Source organism: Euleptes europaea, chromosome 6, assembly GCF_029931775.1.
Source record: "Euleptes europaea isolate rEulEur1 chromosome 6, rEulEur1.hap1, whole genome shotgun sequence".
NCBI classification, from domain to species: Eukaryota; Metazoa; Chordata; class Lepidosauria; order Squamata; family Sphaerodactylidae; genus Euleptes; species Euleptes europaea.
This window is the reverse complement of record NC_079317.1, coordinates 31582406-31610346: the sequence shown is the minus strand read 5'-3', so window position 1 is coordinate 31610346 and position 27941 is coordinate 31582406. Positions and strand designations below refer to the sequence as shown.

The 27941-nt window shown below is 42.6% G+C and overlaps 1 protein-coding gene across 1 annotated transcript in view; it reads right to left on the bottom strand.

Moving 5' to 3' along the window:
* The window catches only part of CEP128 (centrosomal protein 128), a 195931-nt gene that overhangs the window by 51377 nt on the left and 116613 nt on the right, over positions 1-27941 (bottom strand). The window lies entirely within an intron of this gene.

Genomic DNA, 27941 nt, shown 5'->3' with positions numbered 1-27941 from the left:
ATCTTGCCTGTGTTCCACAGCACCTAATATATTCGGCATGCCCCTCTGATCCTGGAGAGAATAGGTATGCATCATGACTAGTATCCATTTTAACTAGTAGCCATGAATACCACCCCTCTCCTCCATGAACAGGTCCACTCCACTAGTATATCCACTAGTTTGTGATGGGGTAAAAACTGCAAACAGAGGCAATCCATATATCAGATGGAGTATTGCCCCCAAATGCCCTGCTGCAGCTACAAGTCTGATGAATAGGCTGCTACTTTCATTCAATACTAAGAATAAGATTGTGGTTATGGTTCTGAAGAAGTGAGCTGTGACTCACAAAAGCTCATAACCTGCCAAGAAATGTTGTTAGGCTTTAAGGTGCTACTAGACTCTTGCTTTTTTCTACTGCTTATGGTAAAAAGACTGTCCTGCATCTGAATCAGCTTAGCCAAGAATTAGCCACTGCTATCAAACACAAGGTAGTCTTTCTATGTATCCATCTGCAGAGAGAGGCAACCTTAAGTGTGGGTTGGTTCTTCCCCCAAACCAGATCAAGATTTAGAAAAGCATGATGAATCGGTGAGGAGTTGAAAAGGACAGCCACTGAACAGGAACTTAAAACGTTTGTCAGCACATTCTCCTATTTTATTATCCCAATAAAAAACAAGCACTATGATAATAAACCGCTGTTTAAGCTGGAGCTATTCAAAACAATCACATGTGCTTCAGCCGATCTTTTTTTATTTTTCAATTCACCCAAAATCAACAGCAACTGCAAAAGTCTGCGTGGAAAATAGAGGATCATATTTTACATAATCTTACAGTATACTCAAAATGGCCAGTGCTCTAGGAGCCAGCCTTGGGTTACAGCTTTCAGCTCCCGAGTATAATTAAAGACAACCTCACAGCGTCTCGTCTTGGTCTGCTGCCACCAGCCGGTGCACAACAGAATAAGTTAAATGTTAGCCCACCTTGGCGTCAATCTTCTCCGGATCAGAAATCATAGCAGGAAACTTGTGGGTTAGAATAAGAAGGAAAAAAAAACACATTCCAGGAGAAGAGATACTCTTTGTGGTTTGTCTCAGACACTGAAACAACACGACAGTCAGCAGACAAATTCCCAAATACTAAATCAATGAGGTTTTCAGAGTCCACTGTATATCCTGATTATGTGGGAAGCTACTGTACAGGTCACTGAGAGTGGCTGTTTCTTTTTTTTTAAGTTCTGTTTTTTCTGTGAAACTTATTATTAATGAACAGAGTCAGATTAAAGCCCTTATGAGAATGGGCTCCTTTATGTGCTGGGTAACAGAGACATAGATAGGCGCTACCCTGCGCTTACATTAATATGCTCCTTTCTGTGATCTGAACTGATGAAGAAGCAGTTCAATTTGGTATCCATAAACCTCTCTGCTGAGGCTGCTAAAAAGGGTGCCAATTGCGATATCGTACTTTGTGATGTGGAACAGCTGCTCACGAGGACCTGAATGGAAAATACCTATTCATTTTGGAAGAGGAGCTGAGCAAGCATTAGCTGGTAACAGACCTGGAATGAATTCGAAACTCGTTCAAATTCTGCATATAAATTCCTACACTCTAGCAGCAGCTAATCTGGTGCATGCATTTTTAACCCTCTTCTTTGTACTGAATGAGAAATTATTTTCGTTATGCTGTACAAGTTAGTTCTATTTATCCCATCAGTGTGGAAAATCAGACATTTGGGTGCTTAGGAGATGCATCTTCAAAGAGAGCACCTCTTGCCATTATCAATCCAGCTGCAGAAGCCCCATATAAACCCAACTTCTTCTTTTTAAGCCACACTTTGTACTTTGAATGCAGCAGTTTCTCCATTTACATCAGTGTAGGGAGCACCACGGATCCAAAAAAGTGTAAAGATGTGCAAGAGCGGATATGTGTGAAAAATTTGGTGCAATCAGAAAAATGCTAAATATAATATTTACCCAAAATAAAACATGATTTTTAACCCTTTTGTGGCTTTATAAAAATGGAGGTGGGTTACCTTATGTTCAGGTAATTAACTCAACTGAGTGGTGGGGGGCTCCCACTGCAACTTGGCTGAAAGGATGGAGCATGTTCCGCACCTCTCCAGCCAGGTCTTCTGGTCCCACCTATCAGCTAGACCACTTTGTAGCCCTGCAGGCCAGCTTATCCAGGGCCCAGCCTTTCTCTGCTGGATCACCTGCAAAAACAGGTGAAGGGGAGCCTCCCCCTATCAGATTCCTTAGGGTTGCTTCCAGCCCCAGGATCAGCCAGCTGACGGCCATTGCTCTCTGCCCCTGGTACCTTCAGGCTAGTACCAGAAGGCACTGAGGCAAAGAGAGGATGGTGGTCGTCTTAAATTCTGCTTTCATGCACAACCTTTTTTAAAAGAAGGTTATCTTACAATAAGTGTTGTCTTCCTGTTGGGCAAATATGGCACATAGTGGTGAAAAGTACCACGACGTTGCAGGCAACTTATGACAACCCAGCAGGATTTTCAAGGCAAGAGAGGAACAGAGATGGTTTGCCATTGCCTGCCTCTGCATAGCAACCTTGGACTTCCTTTGTGGTCTTCTATCCAAGTACTAACCAGGGCTGACCCTGCTTAGTTTCCAAGATCTGATGAGATCAGGCTAGCCTGGGCGTTTGCAATGTTTCACTATGGAGGGGGGGTGGCCCCTTCCAGACCCCATAAAATCGGACCCCCTTATCCAACTTTCACCAAACGTTGGGGGTTGTGCAAGAAGAGTCCCTTCAAGCTAAGCTGCGAGTTTGGGAACTCTACCTCCAAAAATGCCCCCCCAAACCAGAAAAGCCGAATAATTATTCAGCTTTTTCCAGGAATCGCCTATTTGGCTTGGTTGATTCAAGTGTGTTTGTTTTTTCTGGTAAACCCGAGCCGAAAATAAGCCAAAATGGCGATTTTCTGATTTATTTTCAGCTTGGGTTTACTGATATACACAGCCCTACTATACAATATAACAAAATAATTACATTTATTGCAAGGTCTACTCAGTAAAATTGTTTAAAACACAGGGCCTAGAATACAGGCTACGTATAAAAATCAGTTATAAAATTCTTATACACAGTTGATATACAATGGAAATGCCCCCCCCCCCAAAAAAAACCCTGGAATTCTGCCTTCTATGAAACTCTTGCGAGGTAGAAAAGCCCTCTCAGGACCTGGCAGCTCTTAACATGCTGCCAATGTTTTGGCAAAAAGGAGGCATCAAATGATCACCACTCAAATCCAAGATAGAAAGAAAAAGACAAGGCAGGGTTCTCATCCTTACTTTGATCCTAGTCAGCCACATCTTTGAGCTCTTACAAGGTTGACACAGAGCATAGATAAACTGGCGAAGAGGCCAAGAACAAAGGAAGGGGGAAAGGGAGAAATACAAGGTGTTGTTTTTGAAATGTAGTACAAATGTGTATTTTATGGCGAAAGAAACAGTTGCAGCACATGTCAAGGCATACTTTTTTCTTACACTGCTGTGAGGAAGGGATGAGTTGGGGGTTCTCTCGGGTGCTGCAGCACCCTCTAGAGATCCACTCCCCGGGAAAGTCAGCCTTAGAACGGGTGGAACAAATTTGAGGGAAGAGTTTCAGTCACGTCAATTTACCCTTTTTGCTCTCCTTCTACCTGCTGTCTCTTAGCTATCAGATACCTGGCAGCCACTCACCTCCCCCTGATTGTCTGAGCTCCCGTTTAAGAGCTCCATGCTGTAATGGCATGTCTCTGAGTGGCGAACCTGTCAAAGCAAGTGACGTCACCTGGGAAATTACCTCGGAGAGCCCTGTCCTTGCTAATGGGGAAATCCTCAACCCTCTCCAAGGGCAACCAGACCCAGCTGGCCTTAACAGAGGGTATCATGCCTCACATTTCCTTCCCCTTGACAGCTGGATGGGAACAGCCTCTATGGGATGAAGGTGGGGCCAGGCCTCTCGGCTGACTACATGCTCATCCCATGAGTCCATGCTCCCTTGAGAAGCCCCTAGTATGGAATGGATCCTTATCGTCCCAACATCTACTCCCTTGAGAAACCCCTAATATGGAATGGATCATCATCATCCCAACATCTACTCACTTGAGAAGCCCCTAATATGGAATGGATCCTCATTGTCCCAACGTTTACTCCCTTGAGAAGCCCCTAGTATGGAATGGATCCTCATTATCCCAACACCTCCTGGGTAAGTCTGGGAAAGCAGAGGCGGACTCCGGACAACTGCATACTAAGCAGCCCTGGGTACCACCCTCAAAGGAGTGGTGGGCTGCAGCAGGGTATACTAAGGAGGGACTTGCCACTCAGAGTCATGAACAATTTTTGAACTGGGGTTAATGCTACTTGAATACAGAAATATGGATGAACACAGGCAATCATGCAGATTCACATGAAGGTAGGAAGTAAGTAAATGAAAACCACCTTGCAAATTTTGTGGTCAGTATATACATGGAGAGCTTATTGGCCAAGCAACATCCAAGACACTTCAGATGAAATTCAGATTCATCACCACTAAAGAGTTTGTGCACAGTGTCCTGGCAATGTATGAAATTTTCTGTTGATGCTGTCAGTTTTATTCTCATTCGCTAAGCTTTCATACATTGAGGTTTTTGAACATTCTCAAGTAAAATCACATTAGCCACATCATCAATATGCACCTACAATACTAAAAACTTGAACCTTCTGAAAATAAGACAAGATTTAGAGCCCATAATAAATAAAAAACAAAACACGAACAAGCATTCTCCTTTCGCTTTAATGAAGCGCCAGGCCACAGGAACATGAAAGGCAGGCGGGGGGGGGGGGGTTCAGCTTTGATGCATAAAGGTCATCACATTTGCCCTGACATGCATCCAAAGTTAGCTCTCAGCAAACCTAACAGTAATGGCAGAACGTCGGTAGGTAGGCACGCTAGGCCCTCCTGAGACCCTGGAGAGCTGCTGCAAGTGTAACACTGACTTTGATAGACCCAGGGTCTGATCCAGTAGCCCTGTGTCCTGTTTACATGCTACAGTGAATGCACATACGCTGTATCTGTACACGTGTACATCTGTTTTATTTATTTAATTTATATTACACCCTCCCCAGCAAAATGCCAGGCTCAGGGCGGATCACAACATGCTTAAAAACACAATATCTTATTTTAAATGTTCATAAACTAAAACCACCTACATAAAATAACAAAATATCATGCCTCCCCATTTCCTTTCTGTAAGAAAGAGCCAACATGTGTTTACTTTATGAATGAAATCGGGGACCACTACCAGGATAAATTGGGGGGGGGGGGTTGAATCACATGTTCATCACATGTGGTGACTGTAACATGAGAATTACTGGATGCACATGAAAAGAACAATCAAGTGTACACTGTGCATAGCCCTATTTCATCAGATCTGAGAAGCCAAGCAGGGTTGCCTTTGGTTAGTACTATGATGAGAGACCACCAAGGAAGTCCAGGGACACTACACATAAATTGGTGGTGACTTGACGGCACTTTCCACCGCCACACTGTACACAGGTTGAGCTTTGTTCACTGTAACTTGTGAACAGAGCTAGTATAAGGCAGCTTCATGTGTTCGGGCAATCAATGTCAACTTTTGTGCTATACTAATACCGTTTGGAGCTTCAGTCTACAGAGTAATTCGGTGGCAAAATGAGGGTGAAATATAGTCAGAGCAACTTAATTCTGGAAAGTGCTGAAGAACTGCTGTATACTGAGGATCAGCAATAGGTCGATGGTCTGCACAGACTGTACTGGGATACCTACAACCACAGCAGCACGAAAAAGGTTCAGAATGAAAGTGCTGGAATTGGCTTCAAACAAATGTAAATGAAAGAGTACTTGGCATACATTTAAAACCATTAGGAGCATGTGCTGTCAACGAGTTTTACAAGTGTGTTGGAAGAACAAATGATTCTTAGAACTGTATGCTTCTCTGATGTTCAAAAGACATGAAGTAAGAGTTCCAGGCGAAGTATGCAGAACCGGAATATCCAAATGTTCAGCTTGTCATAAATCAGGCCACAGGATTATGAGACTGGCTTTAAAATCTGGAGATTGAAACCAAATTTCAGGAGTATTTCATATGCTTTTTTGGAGTTTGCACCATTGGCATAAACATGAAACATACTCTTAAGGTTTCCTCTGAAAATCTGGAGGTTTAGACCAGTCTGCTATGAATATTAACCACATTAGTATATGTAATTCAGTAGATGAGAGACCTTTCATTTATCCATGGACTCCCCAGCCCTCAAGCCTTACCCCATCCCCAGACACTACACATTTCTTGTCCACACTAGTAAGGGACATACCTAAGGTTGCCAGCTCTGAGTTGGGAAATATCTGGAGATTTTGGGGGTGGAGTCTGAGAAGGATGGGGTTTGGAGAGGGGAGGGACTTCAATGCCATACAGTCCAATTGCCAAAGCAGCCATTTTCTCCAGGGGAACTGATCTCAGTTGCCTGGAGATCAGTTGTAATAGCAGGAGATCTCTAGCCACCAACTGGAGGCTGGCAGCCCTAGACATACCAATAAAGGACAACATGAGCCATACTAACAAAATCCAGCATCAACATATATGCTGAGGCCTGCCATTTGGTTGCTTGTGAAACCATTATGGTCACACAAGGAGCTTCTATTTTTGAATGAATTACTCTCACTTCCTCTTCCAGCACTTTGTAGAATATCTGAAGCCATTCAGTGACAATACACAGGCAGCAACAATCTCTCATAACACAATTGGGTGGGGTTAGTTCAGAGACTCAGAACCAGACACATGACTTAAAACAGCTGTCACAATGTTATAAAAGCTTATGAATAAATGCAAGGATTACTCTCGCTTTGGCATTAATCCCTTTGTTATTAATGAGAATTAAAAATTCACTTTTCATTTTAATATTAAAAATTAAAAACAGGCAACTGGTATAGAAGGGGGGGAAATAACTAATAAAGTGAAACAATTTTCAATGTGTGTGACGGTAAGATACAGTCGGGAGAAACCTCCACAGCTAATGTTTTCTTTGGAGTTCTATTCAGATGGCTAATGGTTTTCATGGCCAATCTCACAGGTCGTTGCTCTCTTTAATTAGTAGCTTTTGCTAAAACATAAAAAGCCTCAAGTAATTTTTAATACTGATTGCAGCTGCCTACTCCATTAATAAATTGTTGTATTAACACTGCCCACCTTGCACTATCTTTAAAGGTTGCTTTGGCTCTCTTTCATAGATTTTAATTAACTTTCCCCCCCTAGTGCTCGTCATTGTCAGCCCTGACAGTGCCGGGGAATGAAACAGTTCATTTTATTATCTCCTGTGCCAGTAGCACTCCCACCAGTGCAGAGAAATAATATTGAACCACGCTCACTGATGGCCGGGACTATTGCCACGGGGACTGAGTTCCTTCTTCTGCTCTACCTGAAAATCCCAAAAGTTTAATACTTAAAAAAAAAAAAAATGTGGATTATATTTCTGCCCTGTACATATACCGTGCACATTCAAGACTCGAACAGGAAGTACCAGTGCTCATTCCAATACCGCCGCTATCTCCAGTTGTCAAGGTACTGCAGGCAGAGTCTTTCAACCACATTTTGTTCCTCTGCTTGCCTTAGCCTGCAGCGGCAGCGCATACAATCATTCTAAACAGGGGCAGGGAGGAATTCAGACTTGCAGGCTTTGGACAGAAAAGAGCAGCATTCACAGGTCTGACTCCCTAAAGAAGCCACTTATCTAAGCTTAGGGAACAGAACATACTACATTTACTAGTTAATCTTTCAGGTTTAGCAAGATTTGAAAGTTTCTGTCCCAAATCCCAAAGTTCTTACTATAACTGTCAGCCTCCATTACCATTTTAAAGGCATATATACACTTTTCAGATAATCTGGGGTGAGACATGTACACAGATAACAGAGGCAAAGCAATCTTGAAACTACACCATATACTCTCAATTGTTTAGAAAGAACCTTCAATGTATAGGCTTTACTAAGCTATAACCGAGGCGACCCTGGGCTGAGAGGATGATAATCAGTCAGCATAATCTTAAAATCATGGCCCTATCATTCTGGAAGTCAGTTAAAGGTCACCATATCTATTCATGTAATGCTTCGAAACATCAATGAGAAAGGTCAGCAAATTTAAATTGTATTAAAATGCATCCATGCAACTTTGCACACTTCCCCCCACTGCCATATCGAGATCATCATAGATCAGTCTGTTGTGATCCCTCAGGGTTTCCTGTATGCCATCAGGTTCTGTAGTTATGATGTAAGTTTGAACAGTTTGTACGATACAAATAGAGAGTGGCTCAGGCAGCATCATAACCACCTGACCAACCGCCTGCCTCAAGCCAATCAGCCAATAAAAGCTGGGCAACCTGAAGGCATCTAGAACCCATTAGTGGCATTGGAAAAGAAAGCATTAAAAGTGAATGGAGACCCCTAATACACCGGCAGAATGTATCTGCTGGATAACTACCAATTGCTTTAAAGTGTTATTCAGGTTTATTAGGGCATCTTTCATTTGTGCTTAGGTAAGAAATTTTTTAGCAGCCTGAATAGCACAGTCTAGCCTGAGCTTGTCAGAACTCAGAAGTTAAGCATGGTTGGCCATAGTTAGTACTTGGATGGGAGGCCACTAAGGCTGAGGTTGCTATGCAGAGGCAGGCAACGGAAAACCACTTTTACTCATCTCTTGCCTTGAAAACCCCCATGACAGACTGCCACCAGTTGTGACTTGATGGCATTTAATAATAACAACAATAGCAACAACAAAAATAAGATTTTTTATGGCAGACTCTTCAGCACCTCTATGGGCTGGCAGAATTTCTCAAGAGACTTTTGAACAAGCAGTGCCTTGGAATCATACAGCTACTTTACCTTTAAGAACTAGTCAGTTTGCAAATATGAAGAGGCTTGAAAAGCTGACATTTCCATGCCATAGGCAGTTCTTTAAATCAAGTTCTTCAAATCAAGAGCACTATACAGCAGCAGGACACTATCAATACAATCCTATGCAGAGTTATTCCAGTTTAAGCCCATTGAGAGCCAGTGTGGTGTAGCGGTTAAGAGCAGCAGACTCTAATCTGGAGAACCAGGTTTGATTCCCCCCTCCTTCACATGAAGCCTACTGGCTGACCTTGGGCCAGCCACACTTCTCTCCGAACTCACTCAGCCCATGCGGAGCCAGGTAGTGGCAAACCACCTCCGAACGTCTCTTGCCTTGAAAACCCTACGGGGTCTCCGTAAGTCAGCTATGACTTGACAGCAAAATCACACACACAAGCCCATTGAAATGAATGGGCTTAGACTGGAGTAAATCTCTTTAGGGTTGCACTGTAAGTTTCCACGGACATCAGAAGACAGCAAAGACCAAGTTTCCCAAGGCGAGGAGAAGAGGCAATTGCTTAAGAAGTCATTGGGGATGTCTGCCTTGTACAAGTTTGGAGTAGGACATGGTAATACCATATTTTTTATGGGAGAATTACTTATTTAAAGTATTTCTGGTCTTTCATGCATGGGTTGGATCTCCCTGCTTGGACCTGGGTTCATCACACATTAAAGTAAACCGGGTTGGGAGAAACTGTGTGCATTGGCTTGAATGATCAGGGACGAAACTGTGTGCTAATCAAACCACAAATACAGAAAAACAGTATCCCAAACTCAAATCAAGTCCCACCCCTTTAAATGCTGCTCTGTTATTGGCTTACTTCGCAGTGCTCCCAGTGAGAGAAGATTTCCTTCCCCCCAAAACCCAACTGCCACATAAAAACAAAAAATGGAGCTACCTGAAAGAAGGGGGGGGGATCCAAGCCTTGTTTTAAAAAAGGCTTTCTTTTGCTCAGAAAGCGCTCTGAGGTATCAGGAAGCAGGAAGCACTTGTATCCCTGCCTCTTTACACACTGCTTTGTGATTGGCTGTGAGAGAAGCCAATCTTCTGTTTTCCCCTGTTTAACCAGCGGCATGCTGCTTTGAGGAGGGGGTTGGAAAAGGGTGGGACATGATGGTGCGGGGAAGCTCAACCCGACAACGCAGTATGCACACTCTATGACTCCAGAATGAGCCAGGATGAATGGTTTAATTCGGGCCAGAAGAGGAATGGGAAAAGCCAGGTTCAGTTTGCGTCAAAACAGCATTGAGCTTCCAAGGAATGAGATATCGTGCATACTGAAAAATTTGATGCTGGCTGAAACGGGGAATAAAGGAGGTTAAAGCGACCATGTATAAAACACCTCTGTCACCACATATTTCCATTCAAAAATATCCAAGAAAGGTGCTTAATATCAATACAAAAAAAATGGAGCTGAATAAAGATATAGGTTACTGATTTTGCTATACACACATTCCTTCACCTGAAAGACGCAGCAGTTATAACAGTGAGAGGTCTGTGAGCAGATTTCCAATTTTTAAAAATATATTAATAGCAACAGAAGGAGGAGGAGGAGAAGGAGGGTTGGTTTTTATACCCCGCTTTTCTCTACCGAAAGTAGTCTCAAAGCGGCTTACAACAGCCTTCCCCCCCACACACACACACACAACAGGCACTTGTGAAGTAGGTGGGGCTGAGAGAGTTCTAAGAGAACTGTGACTAGCTCAAGGTCACCCAGCAGGCTTCATGTGAAGGAGTGGGGAAACAAACCAGTTCACCAGATTGAGTCTGCCGCTCATGCGGAGGAGTGGAGAATCAAACTTGGTTCTCCAGATTAGTTCTCCACTCTTAACGACTACGCCATGCTGGCCTGATTCAGAGTGAAGCATTGGCACCAAGTGAGGTAAGTTTAACTCACTCCCCTCCTGCTGTTTTCCTGATGGAAATTCCCACAGCTTCTGTTTGCCCCCATACAGGAAAACATACACCATGGGACAGCTTTATGTTTCTCACTTGTGGGGAGGCAATTGGCATCGGGAAATTGGCACAGGGTTATACTCCCCTTCCTGCATTGTAGTCCTGATTCTAAACTACTATTAATATTAAAACGTTCATAGATCTCCCACTGTTAAGCCTGCTTTGGCACAGAGTTTTGTGAATCTGTATATTAAAATGTTAACATAGTACGGTTCAGCAAACCAAGCTAAAATATAGATTAAGTGTAGCATGCAATAAATGTAAAAGTATCCTGGGGCAATATTTCTCGCCCAAACTCCTCAACCTGCAAGAGTAATCTCTTACAACTCCTTTGACACTGTGTTATGCCTTAGATATCACATTATCAATAGCCATTTCTCATTCCACCTTAATGCTGCTGTCTAAGAAATTTAGGTGAGTGGCAACGTGAATTCCAGAAAGTTGTACAGTGTGGGCCCAGACTTTTATTAAATCCGGATAACGCCATTTTAGCCTTCACGGTCATGGCACACTGGATAAAGGTGGCATTAACAGAGAAAGAAGACAAGAACAATACATAGATGGGTTATCTCACTACTAAGCCATTTGAGAGGGGGAAGTCAGAAAACTTGCTGGACTGAACAAATGAATTGACCAGGTTTCTATTTCCCTAACAGAAATGGCAAGTTAAAAATACTGAAATAAATGCTTTAATCAGAATTTCAGATACCTTCCAGAAAGTACAAAGACCCGACCTCCACAAAAGGCATATTTCTTGACCCAGCTGGTTTTGATTCTGGAGGGCTGAGAAGGAAAAGCAGAGCCGAATTTCCAGGCTGTGAACACAGGTTATATAAATAAAAGGGTGTCTTTCCCACCTCCCTGCCTTCTGCATCATTTCATTCTCATTAAAGTTGTGGACAAAGCTCAGTCTCTCAAAGTCTTTGGAATGAAATTACTGAACCATGCTACTTAGATGGATGCCTCCAAGACCCCTAGGTTTTACAGGCTGGCACTTAGCCCAGGTGTAAAGCTGGAGGAATTGATCATTTGAGCTTTACAAAAGTCCCGCTACGTGGCAGGCTACTAGTGTCTAGAGCCATATGAGTTTTCTAGCCACCCAAGAAAAAAAGGAAGTCTATTTATTTACCAGCACGACATGTGACCAATGTTCCATTTATGATCAAGTGTCTCAGAATACAAGAAAACAATGCACAAATTAAAAGCAGTTTTCAAAATATTGCTTTCAGGCACCGAGTTCTTCCCTTTACTACATTAAAACTGAGGACATTGTGATGCTATGATGCTGCTTCATAGCGGTGGAAAAGCAGAATCCTCAGTGGAAATGGTAAAAGGCTGCACTTCAAATGTCTAACATCTGCAGTTGCCCACTGTGATTCACTACCATGTCCCATTTCTGTTGACCCCCTTCCCTGGGGCTTGGGTCAGGTGGCAAAAGCTCTGCATAAAGATGTAACAGGCATTTTTTGACAATCTAGAAAGTTCCCCCGCTTTTTTTTGCCTGCCACATCACACTCTTCAGCTCTTTCAACAAATGTTGTAGTTAATGTTGCAAGAGCCTAGCGGATACAGCTGTGCCCAAACAATGTAAAACAGAAAGCCAGCATGGTGTAGTGGGTAGACCCTGACAAGGCTAGGATCTGAGAGACCCAGGTTCAAATCTCATTTAGCCATGGAAACTCGCTGGGTGACCTTGGGCCAGTCATATACTCTCAGCCTATCCCGCCTCATAGGGTTGTTGTGAGGATAAAACTGTATACGGGAGAATGTTATACATCACTTTTAGTTCCCACTGGGGAGGAAAACAGGATACCAATGAAGTAAAATGAATAAATTTCCTAAGACTTATTTTTGTGACAGTTTTATTGTGCCCCATGATTTTTGAAGAGTAAAATGTGAACGATTTACACAGCCAGCATATTCTTGTGCACAAGTGATTGATAACTTATATTGAAATATTCTATAAACTCATCAGTTTGAGATCAGCAATTGGAAGATACAGAAGTATGGCTCTGTTGATGCCAGAGATTGCACACTGAAGTTCCTGGCAACTTCAAAAAAGGCGTTCTTTCAATTAAAAGCTTCACTCAGGATGTACATTTTTCAGCAGCAATTTCTGGCAATGCTTGTGGGTGTGAACAGGTGCATGTACATGGGAGATGGGGTCAATTATGGCATCCCTGAATGTACTCCTCCAGATTGACTTCCATCATAACTCCAGAACATCATAACCCTTCCTTTCCCTATGCACCTCTCTCCACCCACAACATTTCATCCAGCCCAACAGCCTCCCACAGCTTTTTGCAAACACCATCCCACATCACCATCCTGTTCCAGCCTCCTTCTTTCTCCTTCTATCTCATCACCACAGCCCCATGTCTACCCTCTCTCCACGTATGCAGTTCACAGCAACCGAGCAACGTTCGTTCACCCCCATCCTCTGCAGCATCCTTAAGCATTGATTCAGTCCCAGGTGTTCTCCAGCCCCCATCAACTGCTGCCTCGGTCTCTCTCTCCTCTTGCTTATTAGAGGGGTCTCTCTTTCTAACTCCTTTGGGGAAGGGGTGTGCCAGAGCAAGCCAGTGTATTCCCAGGCCTAAAATGATACCTAGAAATGATGGCAGACACATTTTGTGAAGACACCTACATGTGTCTGCCTCAGGTTTTGGGCAACGGATTCCAACCTAGGTCTTCCTGAACATAAGAACATAAAACAGGCCATGCTGGACCAGACAGAGGTCCATCAAGTCCAGCAGTCTGTTCACACAGTGGCCAACCAGGTGCCTCTAGGAAGCCCACAAACAAGATGACTACAGCAGCATCCTCCTGCCCGTGTTCCACAGCACCTAACTTAGACTAACCGCTACACCTGGCTGGCTGGTCTGATTGAAGAAAGACCATTCGCTAGCATCGGTCTGCATACTTTCAGCCTAAACAGTTAATAAGTGGCATTTCCTTTTGGCCTGTATTTAGTGCAGGCAAAAAAAAGTGGCAAGTCCCATCGAAATCATCTTCCTGAGACCAAAGCTATCTCTCTAACCTTACACAACCAGAACATGGGTGGCAGCACTGACAGCATAACCTCGGTTGGTGCCAAGACATAGATCTAATTATTCAGTCTGATTTCTGTAGGACTCCTTCCCAGTTTTCTTTTGTAAAAGAAACTTTCTTATAGAAACTGGATTTTCTGCTAGTCTTTGCTCGAAAAGCAGCAGACTGTCTTATTTGGAGCACTCTGCAACGGAGAAGTGGTGTTGCAGATATTTCCCCAAGTATTAATTCCAGCAGCAACCTTAAAAAAAAAAACATAACAACAACCCTGAAGTGTCTTATCTCTCTCTCCTCCATCCCAGTTTCCTCCAGCTTGCCTGCCTGCTCAAGCATTCCGTATCAAGTTACATTGGTTATTAAACTGTCTCTGGTCACTGGTTTCTAACCTGGCAATGGCCTTCAGATTGCTATAGCCAATGGCAAGTTTTTTCAGAAACCATCATTTTGCTCCTGAGAAAACCCCTGCACACTTTTTGGAGAAGATAAACTGCAGTTCTGATGTAGCCAAGAGGAAAGTTTCTGACATGCATAAATATGGATAGGCAATAAAAACACGTAGGCAAAACAAAACTAGGATGTTAAAGCACAAAACTGATCTAAAGAATGTGGCATTCAATTTCCTGTTATGTCATTTTGTATAAGCCATACCATTACTCTTATATAGCATCCATGCCCGTAAGCAGTATCAGTATCATTTTCTGAAACCAGAAATGACAAATTACCTTTTAAAGCTTGTACTAGGTGAATTAAAACAAATTAACTTTTTTATTTCTTTCTGAATTTTCTCTCAGAGGATTTAAATCATTTTCGGAAATTGTGGTGCTACTCTGCTTGACGAAGAACTTTTCAAAACCTGCAAAATAAGATCGTTTCTAGCAACCATGACATTCACGACTTCTTTCTGCTTAAAATACAGGCTACTTTGGGGCCTAAGCTTTGCACTCGTTCCTTCAAAGTGTTCTCACTGACCTACTTTGCCGACCGATTGAGTCACGGTGCTTCATCTGAATTCGGTGTATTCAGACTGAATGCTGTCTTTGGCTGTGGGCATGTTTCCCACATGGCTCTTCTGTCTACAGCCCACAGTCGCATGAAGACCTGTCCTGCCATGTCGGAGAATGAAGCTCGGTGGTGCAGAAAGAACAAAAGGAGCAGTGGAGGAAGCACATTCGGCCAGCTTTTTTCCCCGCCCTAACTGAGCAAATCAAATCACGCATACAGACTTTCTCCTCTCAGTTTGTCTGCTCATGCGCAAAAGCACAATAATATTTCATAAACGATGATGGGATTTTTTTTTTAAAAAAGCTGTGTAATGGTAGGGATTTAGGCTTTCCTCAGCCACCTCATAAGGTTCTTTAACTGCCTGTGAACGTGGCTACCTAACAGATGGCAAAGACATACTCACCAGCAGGTTGAATGCCAGACTGACAAGTGAGTCGACCCTTAGTCTTATCCCTCAGCTTCAGACACACACCCTTTGAATTTTATTCAAATATTGTTTTTAAAGAGGCATATATGTGGTTATGTGCACCAACGCCCACCATTCTGCTCTTCACAAAACAAGATTGAGAATGGTTGTGTGGTGACAGTAGCCAGTGAAGGATAACTTGGGGGGGGGGTTGTTCTATGACAAACAGGATAAGGCAACCCCAGTTAACTTCAGAAATAATTGATGGAAATGTGATGCACTGCAAACCGTTGATCTACGCAATCCGCCAATTATGTCATACGGATAAGTGATCTTGAAAAGGACTTGGCAGCCTCAAGGACAAACAGCTAATAGCCCAAGATATTCTTAATGAATTCAAGGCATACACAGCATTGTAAATGCATCCCTAAATCAATGTTTCCCAAAGTTTCTCTGCCTGACCCCATGGAAGTTTATTAAAAATTAAGACTTAAGAGCCATGCTACTACGTACAGGATTGTAAGTCTTAGTTTGGTGTCCTCAAGAAAACATGGGGAGTTGCTTACAGAAGCACATAATCCTTCTAGATAGCTTCCAAGCAAGTCTGAACACGTACATGCATGTTTGTGTTTTGACCAGACTCTAAAGTTATAAAGTGCCAAACCTAGGCGAGAGGAAGTATACCCCCTCCTGTTTCTATAGTGTGTGCAATTGGTTATACTTATAGACTTGTGTGTGCGTGTGTGTGCCATCAAGTCACAGCTGACTTATGGCGATTCTGTAGGGTTTTCAAGGCAAGAGATGTTCGGAGACGCTTTGGCATTGCCTGCCTCTGCGTGGGCTGAGAGAGTTCTGAGAACTGTGACTGGCCCAAAGACACCCAGCAGGCTTCATGTAGGAGTGGGGAATTGAACCCGGTTCTCCAGATTAGAGTCCTCCGCTCTTAACCACTACATCATGCTGGCTCTCATAGGCACTATAGCACTGTTCCCACCATACCTGGACAAGGGTGAATTACCTATGTTGAGAGTGATCAATTCTGAAGGGCTTGTTCAGAATTTAGGAACTGATGGACTTATTCACAGCATTCCCATATAAAGATATTGTGGGGGGGGGGGAAGAATAGCAAAACTGATAGATGTGGTACTAGATTTGGGTTAAGTGTAGCCGTACTGGCCATTCAGTAAAGTATAAGCACCTGTGAAAGACACTGTTACAAAGATGTGGGGGTCAGCTCAATAACATTTTAGGTATATCACCATTAAACTCAGTAGTCACAAAATCTTGTGCTTACGTTTATATTGCCCGTAATTCTTTTTACAAGGGTCATGCCGTTCTCCAGCCACTCTTTATGAAAATCAGTTAGCTTTGACAGCCTTGTACTGCTTGGTGCTCATTTCAGGTACAATATATCTGTAACAAAATATATTAACATACACCTATTTTCTGTTAATGTATACTGGACCTTCTCTAGGCCATCCACTCACCCCATTGTGATAAATGTTTTTCAGTTTGTGCAGCCTGATTATGAGGACAACATATTTGGGGAGGTGAGGCTCAAAGTTTGACCATTCAACCCTTGCCCAGCCTGGCTTTTAAAAAGCTGCCAGAGAGGGAGTGGGCAAGTAGGTGTCTGATGAAATAATCTCCCAATGAATCCTGCCTGGTATACACATCTGCTTCAATTGGACAAGGTCTTCAAGTACAGGGCGGCAACCCAATTCTAGGGGTTACTGGATGGTATTATTTAGATCAGGGGTGTTGAACATAAGGCCCGTGGGCCGGATCTGGCCCCTTGACAGTTCTTATCCGGCCTGTGAGCCACCTGGGGCAGCCACCCCACCCACCCCCCACTCTCGATCTGGGCTGGAGAGGCATGGCACGGCCAGTCCAAGTGACCTTTATGTCATATCTGGCCCTCATAATAATTGAGTTCGACACCCCTGACTTAGATCCTTTACAGACTTTTAACCTTGCTTTAGGATGAAAGCTGCCTTGGTCACCACAGAGCACAACCTTTGCCAAGAACTGGACAGGATGAATGCATCCCCTTGGGTTTTTGTTTGCTTGTTTTTCCTAGACTGGCTTGTGGAAGTACTGTTTTCTAGCTGTTCCGCCCTTTCCCTGGAGCATAGACTCCAGTCGGTGATGCTGGCCTTCAGTCTTCATAGAATCATAGAATTATAGAGTTGGAAGAACCACCAGGGTCATCTAGTCCAACCCCCTGCACAATGCAGAATATTCACAACTACCCCACACACACACACAGTGACCAGAAGATGGCCAAGATGCCTTCCCTCTCATCATCTGCCTAAGGTCACAGAATCAGCATTGCTGACAAATGGCCATCTAACCTCTTCTTAAAAACCTCCAGGGAATGAGAGTTTACCACCTCCTGAGGAAGCCTGTTGCACTGAGGAACTGCTCTAACTGTTAGAAAATTCTTCCTAATGTCAAGATGGAAACTGTTTTGATTTAATTTCAACCCGTTGGTTCTGGTCTGACCTCCTGGGGCAACAGAAAACAACTCAGCACCATCCTCTCTATGACAGCCTTTCAAGTACTTGAAGATGGTTATCATATCCCCTCTCAGTCTTCTCCTCTTCAGGCTAAACATACCCAGCTCCTTCAACCTTTCCTCATAGGACTTGGTCTCCAGACCCCTCACCATCCTTGTTGCCCTCCTTTGGACACGTTCCAGCTTGTCTACATCTTTCTTAAATTGTGGTGCCCAAAACTGAACACAGTACTCTAGCTGAGGTCTAACCAGAGCACAGTAAAGCGATACCATCACTTCACGTGATCTGGACATTATACTTCTGTTGATGCATCCCAAGACAGCATTTGCCTTTTTAGCTACCGCATCACACTGCTGACTCATGTTCAGTGTTTGGTCTACTAAGACCCCACAATCCTTTTCACACACACTACTGCTCAAACAAGTCTCCCCCATCTTATTATTATGCATTTGATTTTTCCTACCTAAATGCAGAACTTTACATTTGTCTTTGTTGAAGTGCATTTTATTAGTTCTAGCCCATTTCTCCAGCCTGTCAAGATCATCCTGCATCTTGGCTCTGTCTTCTACCATATTTGCTACCCCTCCCAATTTAGTATCATCTGCCAATTTAATAAGCATCCCCTCTATTCCTTCATCCAAATCATTTATAAAGATGTTGAACAACACAGGGCCCAGGACAGATCCCTGAGGAACTGTTCTGACCTGTGGCATATGACACGCTGCAAGGACTTAGTCTCCCATCTATGCCAAACCATCTAGACCGCTTAAATTTGGCACATGCCTAATCAAGACACACGGGCTACCCAGAGACATCTAAAAATGGAACATTTCTGCATGGGACCGAAATTTTACCTCACAAAAGAGGCCAGCACTGTAGCAGAGACCACGCCAAGCCACAAATGGGAGAAAAGGCTGGGACATGCTCCCTACAGAATCCAGTAATGACAGCAAGTTTACAGATCTCCTGGGGTCTCATGCAGCTTGGCCCCCAGATAAATCCTCTGGAAAATGAAGAAGCTACTTAGATCCGACTGGTTCTAATTTATTGCGGAACATTACACCCGTTTCCAATTTAGAAAACAAAAAAGGAAAGGGGGGGATGAAACATTACGTTAGTCATTGCTCGACATTCATGAGGTATTAAATATTAGCTGATTGCAGTTCTTCTAGTAATTCATCAAAAGCCTTGCACACAAAAACAGAAACATGTTTTTAATTTGAGAACAATAAGCAAGAACAGAATACTTTCTTTTCCTGTAAAACCACATCGTGAGCCACAACAAGATGGGCTTGTAGCTGCACTTGATTTATTGTGGGAGTCTCTCCGAAGGAGCCATTCTGAATAATGATGATAGCTCTTCCCAAAGCTGATGTGTAATTATGCAACAGTCATCAACCCAGCCTGCAACACGCACCCCCTCCTGCCACCCCCACAATTTAGTCACAATACACTCTGATTGCTCTACCGTTTTGTACTAGGTTTAGTCAGAGTTGTTTCACTGAAAACATACTACTCAACTTTCCAGGAATGGAATTATATTTAACTATAATGTTCCCAAAGCCAGGCTATATTTACTAAGCAAATATATGTGACCACAGAGGTGATCACACGGTGGACTCCGGCAGACTGCCGGGCTTCGTGTCTGCTGGATTTGGGAGCAATAATGAACATTACTCACAGCTCAGGGCCTGCTTCTTTGCGGCTTCCTTATCTCTGTTCAAATTTGCTATCTTCCAATAGGCAAGGGCTTCAGTGTGAGCTCAGGGCACACAAATGTTTCTTAGAATTGTATCAGCTCTTTGTACCCTGTTGCTCGCAGGCTGAACATTTTAGGGTAGTCAAGGTTTTTGTGGCTCAGCTATCTATCCAAGACAATGACCTGTCTGCAATTGGTTCAGCGGCGCTATTGCCTAAAAGTATGCTTCAGAACAATCAGTAATTTCAGTTCTGGAGACATTTAGCAACTCTACCATCATGATATCCCCCAACGCAATGCCTCTAAGTGCTGCCCTTTGCAGACAGCAAATTTATGATTGTTATTGTCAAAAAAAATACCATTCAGCCCACTAAGATACAAGGAAAGATATACACACAGAGCTGCTCTCAAGGAGTAACGGTTTAACGCAAGCAACGTGGTAATAAAAGATTATACGGATTGGTGCCTACATAGGGAAACATTCTGTCTAAACCCGACCTCACGTAGACTGTGCAGACACATGGACAAGATGTGGAGATATGAACACCATTAACTTTGTCACCACGATGTAACATTTGCTCTGTTCTATTTTGGGTTCTCTGCTTGAGTTGACAAGACTTATTATCAAGCATTATCTCAATTATAAAACAGATTGCTGCCATGGCTCAAATTATATATTACATACACCTGCCATCAGCTTGCAGCATACAAGATGAATTATTATTCTTTTGGTTCTATACTAATTTTCTCACCGTTTATATCTCCCACAATATAAGGTTTAATCTAACACTTGCACAAACCGAAAGCACTGCTGCTCAAGCTGGATTTAAATCACTAGTCAGTAAGACTAGATTTAAATCATGGTTTTCTACATGAAGACTCATGTAGAAATCGTACTATTTACCACCAGATGAATGTTTCATTTTTAGAATAAAAAATTTTCAGATTAGTTTTAAAGTTATATCAGAAATTACTGATTTGGTTATATTATTCGAAATACATAGATAATTATAATATTACTGTGAGGGAAACTATCTTCAGTTTCATTTGGGCCACCGCCTTGCATTTCTTTGTTGCACTGTTTGGATTTTGCATGCATAGGTAGACAAACTTCACTAAAATATTCCCAAACTGGGTCTCTTTTATGGCCTGCTGCCATTATAGATTTTCTCCTCCAGGAAGAGAATAATATGATAAACCTCAGGCTATACACACAAGGATCCCAAGACTTGTGGAGTATTCTGAGAGCCAGTGTGGTGTAGTGGTTAAGAACGGTGGTTTGGAATGGCGGAGTCTAATCTGGAGAACCGGGTTGATTTCCCCACTCATACACATAAGGCCAGCTGGGTGACCTTGGGCTAGTCACAGCTCTCTCAGCCTCACCTACCTCATATGGTGTCTGTTGTGGGGAGGGGAAGGGAAGGTGATTGTAAGCTGGTTTGATTCTCCCTTCAGTGGTAGAGAAAGTTGGCATATACAAACCAACTCTTCTCCTTTTGCTCAAAAGGTTTCACTTTCATTTTTATTGCTTGCCCCTCCCTCCTCACACTTAGCTCCTTGCGCAGACCTAGTCCACTCCAATCAATCTTATATTCATTGAAATTCTTGAAACTTAGCACTTAAGAGGTAAGGGGTTGATTCTGTATACATAGATTTGCAAAGGAACGATGGGATTAAGGTCTTTTCCTCAACTCTGTATGTTAATTTTATAACACTTTTGCTGTGAAGAAGAGGCATGTTATCTCTGCAGACACAAATTCTGTTTTGAGAACTGCAAAACCACTGACCGTTTTGTGGAAGGTTCCTGTAAGGAACAGTCAGTAGGTCTGAAGAAGGCTAGGGCCCCTAGCAAGACAATGAAGGCCCAGTAGGAAAAATCAGAATTGGGTAGGGGGAAGGGGGAAGAGAGATTGAGAAAAACTCTTGTAAAACATTGCCTCTTTCAAATCAGTGAGTGAAATGCTTCTTACAGAGCGAATATCGTTGCAAGGCCACAGTTGTACCTCTCCAATCCTTGATAGAGTTGAGAAATTATTTCGGTCTGAGTAAGGCTCCAGCAAATGGGAATTTAAAGAACACTAGCATGAGTGCTGAACACAGTGCAGTCCAGGGGCGCTAACTGCACAAAAGACAGCTATGGGACTGATACTCTTGAAGCACCAGGGAGAGTTATAGGTAGTGGACTGCTGTATCAGCCCATTTTAGACACACTTCCCCCCACTTCTGTACAGCTCTAATTGGAATTTTCTTTTAAACCCTGTAATGGGAACTTACAGGACAGGTATACAGTCATCCTGAGAAATGAGGTCTTAACTCTACACAGTCTGTCTACCAGAACACATGAAAATAAACCTAGGCGCAAGCTGCTGATTTTGCTTTGTATAGTAGCTGAGCAGTTTTTCCTCAAGAGATAGCATTATTTTGTATGGAACTCTAATACAATTCAAGAGTTTGTTTCCGATCTAGAGACGCATAATTACAATGCTCTGTTTCTCCTAGTTCTAGACTTGTGTCTGAGTAATTTCACTGTTCCAAAGCCAACATATATGTTCACGTGGTACAAAATTATTGCCTTCTCATAACAAAAGGAGTGACTATAGGATCCGGTGAAAGACTCATCCTTCTGGATTAAATGTGTGTGCAGGGAAAATAATTTTGCCTTGGACCTGAGCATTAACCATACACACATTGCCAGACAGATGATCAGCACTATCTTCTCAGATGGTACTGATCACCTGTTGGGATGATGGAGGAACTGTTTCCAGGTACCAGGTATCCCTGCCTTTCATTCCTTTCAAAGATGATAGCACCAACCTCCTCCTTGGTGGAATGCGCATGCAGATCAATGCTGTCCATAATGCCTGTATCAATCTAATTAGTACCCTTTTTCTTTGAAGGTTTTGCACAATTGTAGAAGCTACCCTTTCCAGAACTTCAGCAGGGATGCTGGTCAACTGGCCAATCAACTGACAACATTTGATCGATCAACTGAAAGCCTATTTGAAGCTAAGATCAACATTAGGAGTGGAATACTTTTTTATTGCATGGATTAATGTGATTAGCAAGAGAGGAGAGAAGGCTCCTTCACATCCCACCCTACATAATTCAGGCTGTACATTAAGAATTAGAGCCTGCTGGATGAGACCACTGGTCCATTTTGTCTGGCCTTCTGTTTCATAAGGTAGCTACCAAGTTGCCCTGGAGCACAGAGGTTCAGGTGTTTCCCTAATGCTGCCTTCTAGTGCTGGCATTCAAAGTTTTGCTGCCTCTGTATACTGAGGTTGCCTTTAGTCACTATGGTTAGTAGCCATTGATGGACCTCTTTCCCGTGAACCTGTCTAACCCCCTTTTAAAGTCACCTATGATCTTGGCCATCACTATCTCCACTGGCATTCTCTGTCCTGAACCTATTTCCCAATTTGAGTGCTGCAAACCTATTTGAATGCTGAAAAGTTCAGAGCTTGAACCCTGCATTCTTTACCTCTAGTTCCTGCCCTCCACTATTAAACTTTTTGGGTCCTCAGGTTCCAGAATTTGCTGCACAGAAAACCCTCTCCTTAATTTGTACTGGCATATCATTTTTACTATATACACTATTGCATTAAAATTGTGAGAAGTATATTACTTCAAAACCATAATTAACTAGGATTTTTTGCAATTCTACTAACTGTTGTTTGGAAGTCATATAAATACAGGCTTAGAATATTTGACAGTGTTTGTGTTTATCACACAATCACTGCAACTACCACTTGGTGGGAAACTCTTAACTTATTGTTATTCTTATTTTAAAAATAATAATCTTCCAATATTAGGGAACTACAAAAAAAACCCCTTAAAAGTTAAAAATGCTGTAAATACTTGAAAGCCCCTATAGCTTCTCCCCTTTTCCTGCTTCCTTCTCTCCTTCCCACCCAACAGCAAACCTATCTTCATCTGCTTCTCTGTCTTAAGCTTTCCCTCCCCTCCCCCCCACAACGTCTACCTAGGAAAACTGTGACCCAGTTGTAGAACTGTGGCCCAGTTGTAGAAAGATCTGTCTTGCCCATTCACAGCTCCAGTCATCAGATTTAAGTATCCAGATTTGGATACTTAAGATTTGGCAACTTTGCTTTTAGTATAATGAATGTGCTAGAAGTAGACTTGAGAGTTCTACAATATATCCTAGCTCCAAAGCGGGCAAGTTTGCCCATTTAAATAATGATCTCAGGTAATGGCTACATTAAAACTGGGAGATCCCAGCACAAGCTGAGCTTACAGCTCTGCCCACTTCTACTAGTATGTTCTTTGCGTTGTGTTTTTAACACTGCCTTGCCACAAGGGAGATCTTGTTTCTCATCTACTTTGATGAAGGCCGCTACAGAAATTGACATCTTAAGGAAAGAATAAACGAATTCTTGAACTAGAACGGATGGCTGTAAGTCATTAGGCTTACTGAACACCCACAGACCAGAGTAAAAGTAAATTTACGTAACACATGCACACACAAATAACATTATGTTCTCTTTAGTATTTAGGTGTCTTTCTATTGCAACAAGTTTCCAGCAGGGAAAAAAGGGCTTGCTGATTAGGTGCCGCAAGAGGCTGTTGCACTACAACTGATTTTGCGCCAAGTCCTGCTGCACTGAAACCATTCACTTCAACTTTATTTGCACATGTCTGACAAATAATGTTTACTTTTGTATTTGCTCAAGAAAGGTAATGTCATCTGGGGATCTTTTCAGTTCCTCCAAAGCAAACACATGGTCCAAACTTTCTTACTCCAAAACGTTGTCCTATAGGCTTCAGATTCATCGTATCTGATAGTAAAGTGACTGGCCTCTGTTACCATAGTGAAAGCAGCAAAACCAAACCTCCCACACACAAGGTAAGGGTCTCTACATAATCGGGGGGGGGGATCCCAGATATGCAGAAAAACACAACTTTGCAAACTGACCAAAGTGTCTGATGAGAACTGAATATACTCTAGGAACATGGAATAGTGAGTAGCTGAGAGGAAAGGGGGAGAGGGAAAATTAGCCCTAGAGGGGTCATTTTGGAAGATGGGATTTTCACTGTGTGACACCCATCCCCAACAATTTTTCAAGAGCCTTCAGTTTGTTATACCAGAAAGTATAATACTCGGTGGGTTTAAGTAAACAAACTAGTTACAATCAAAAGCTTAATAAATGAATGAAAAATAAATAAATGCAGGTATCAGTTTTAATAGTTACCATCCACTTCCAGGAAAAAAGTAAAATATACAAGGGAAATAATACACAGCAGAACTAAATGACTGTTGGCCATTCCCAGTTTCCCTGGCAATGTCACTGCTACTACACCAGTTATAACAGCGCTTACCCATGACACCTCCGCATTGCCCACAAAAGCACCAAAGCATGACAATGATAGAACGCCCCCACGATTTTACCCTACCCCGTGCACACCTCGCGCACATACACACACACAACTAGCACAAAACATGGCAGCCATGTCTAGACTACAGCACCCCCCTCCTGCACAAATCACATGATGCAGTAGAAGTGACAATAGTAACACACAGCAAAAGCCATAAACTTTAGGTAGTCCCTCAGACAAGACCTTTCCGGGCAGTCCACAAAACAGCAGTCTAACAACAGCAGCCTGGAATAGTGACTTGCTGACAGTCAGTTAAAGGAAGGGGGATCTTAGCCTGTTCACTCCTAAGAATTTTTGCTAAGCAAACTGTCAAAATCTGATATTAAAGGAAGGACAGCCAGTCCCTAATTGAGAAATGGTCAAGTTTCACTACAGGTGCTATGCCTTTCATGCTGACAGTTGTCAGAACAGTCCACCCATATTATATACATACTGCTTTTCAATAATATGTTCAAAGCAGTCTACAAATTTAAAACCAACCATAAAAAAAATTAATTGAAAGAAATACATACATACTGCTTTTCAATAATACGTTCAAAGCAGTCTACAGATTTAAAACCAACCACAAAAAACAATCAATTGAAAGAAATCCAGAGATACTGAAGTATCCTACTAAATGCAAATTTATTTGTTTGTTTGTTTAATTTCTACCTCGCCCTCCATCCCCGGCTGAAGCCAGGCTCAGGGCGGCAAACATCATAAAATCCAACAATATAATAAGATTAAACCATAAATACAAACCTAGAATTTTAAAATCCATTTAAATACAACCCATTCTAGAAGTAATATCTAAAAACAGATGGCGCGCCTTTAGAAAAACAGGAAAAACAGGCCGGATCAAGCCTGGTAATGCAGCCAAGGGGCCTTTAATTCAATCCAGAATAGGACCAAAGATGGGGGGGGGGTTGGGAGGCCAGATTTGATGGAACCGTTGCTGCCTTCAACTATAGGTCTGGCGGAATATCTCTGTTTTGCATTCTCCTGCTTCAAGTGCCTCCCCAAATGATAGAATTTCCAAGCAAGGACTTGTTGGACGATACCCAATGCTGGCACGTTTCAATGGCAACACTAGCACAAGCCCACCCACTGACAATTGCATAGCAGTAGTTGACTTCAGTGGTCTTAGAGGGGTGTAACTCTGCTTAGGATGGCACTGCTAGAAATTTCATCTCACGCATAGCGTTGGTGCTTGCAGGCGTGGCCCCATGTCCTTTGCAAGGGAGAAGTCACATGCAAAAGGAAGAGCAAAAGCTACAGCAACAAGCTCACAACAAGCATCACTCGATTCTGCCTTGTGGGTCAGCAATGGAAAATGGGAAACAGGCGCCTGGGTCCTGTCCCAGAGAGATGCTGAAGTGAAAGTCTAGCTTTTTCAGGTGGTCTGGACACAATACAAAGAGAGAGAGAGAGAGAGCAGGGGGCAGATCAGCTGCACTGGTCCTTGAGAGTGATGGGGACTGCTGGTTAACCAGAGAGATGCAGTCAGTAAGGAAAGCACTCATCAAGAGAGTGGGTGTTTGGTGTACCTGGTTAAACTATCAAAACAAGGCCTAGTCTTCTGAGAGAAAACAGTGAGAAGGATGGTGGTGAGAGGTAGTACAACGTGTCGACTTATGGGCAACCCAGGATAGTTTTTTTAAGACAAGAGACTAACAGAGGTGGTTGGCCATTGCCTTCCTCTGCATAGCGACCCTGGTATTCCTTGGGTCTCCCATCCATGTACTAGCCAGGGCTGAACCTGCTTAGCTTATGAGATATGACGAGATCAGGCTAGCCTGGGCCATCCAGGTCAGGGCCGATAGTATTGTACTACAAAGAAATATTGCAACAACTATTTCCACAGAAAAACATCCATATTTAATTCAGGAAAAACCTTAGTTAGCTGAATTTTTTTTTAAAGGACAACTGATCTCCCCAAAATGTTACAAATTCCAAAGGTGAAAGTTCATGCTATTGCATACTTCTAACCTTTAATGTATGCAGACATGAAAAATCCAGCATTGACAAGAAAAGAACTTGTCAGAAGGTCGGACCAGAACCAACGGGTTGAAATTAAATCAAAAGAGTTTCCGTCTAGACATTAGGAAGAATTTTCTAACAGTTAGAGCGGTTCCTCAGTGGAACAGGCTTCCTCCGGAGGTGGTAAGCTCTCCTTCCCTGTAGGTTTTTAAGCAGAGGCTAGATGGCAGTTCATGAGAGGGAGGGCATCTTGGCCATCCTCTGGGCATGGAGTAGGGGTCACTGGGTGTGTGTGTGGGGGGGGGAGGTAGTTGTGAATTTCCTGCATTGTGCAGGGGATTGGACTAGATGACCCTGGTGGTCCCTTCCAACTCTATGATTCTATGATTCTAACTCTTTTAGAAAGAAACCAGCATCCTTTTCCAAGCAAGTCATAAATAGAGCTTTTAAAAATGTTGAAACCTTAGTCCCTGCTCACACATACTCAGAACTGACAGGTGTTTGAGATTTATAAACAGTTTTCACAATTCCCATTTGACCAAATTAAAAACAGCAGCCATTTAATCCAATGAGAGATACATAAAATTCTGACCTTGAAATACGCAGCCTCGCAATTATGAACAGGAGATTCATGCAGCTTTATTTAACTTTGAATATGTTAATTAAGGTTCTGAGCAATTTGCCAGATCTAAACCTATGCATTTGTAGTAATGGAAAGAAAACACACCAAATTAATTGGAGCTGCCTGTGTTAAAAATAATCTTTATAAAGAAAAACAAATGCTCTCGTAACCTTTTTCTTCTTCTTCTAAGAATTCAGTGTATGTTCCCGAAACTGTAATTAAAACATTCAGGGTAGGCTTTCTTGGGACTGATACTGGCAGCAAAGGGAGGAAGGGAAAATTGGTACCAGACAAAGCATTAAAACTTATAGCTCCCAGATTGTAATGCAAATTGCTGCATTTTTAATCAAGTCCTTGCGTTACAAAACACAAGGATGTAAGTACATAAACATGCCCACTGATAAAATATTAAAGTACGGAGTCACAACCACAAAATGACCAAGATGAATTCTCTCTCTTGCAA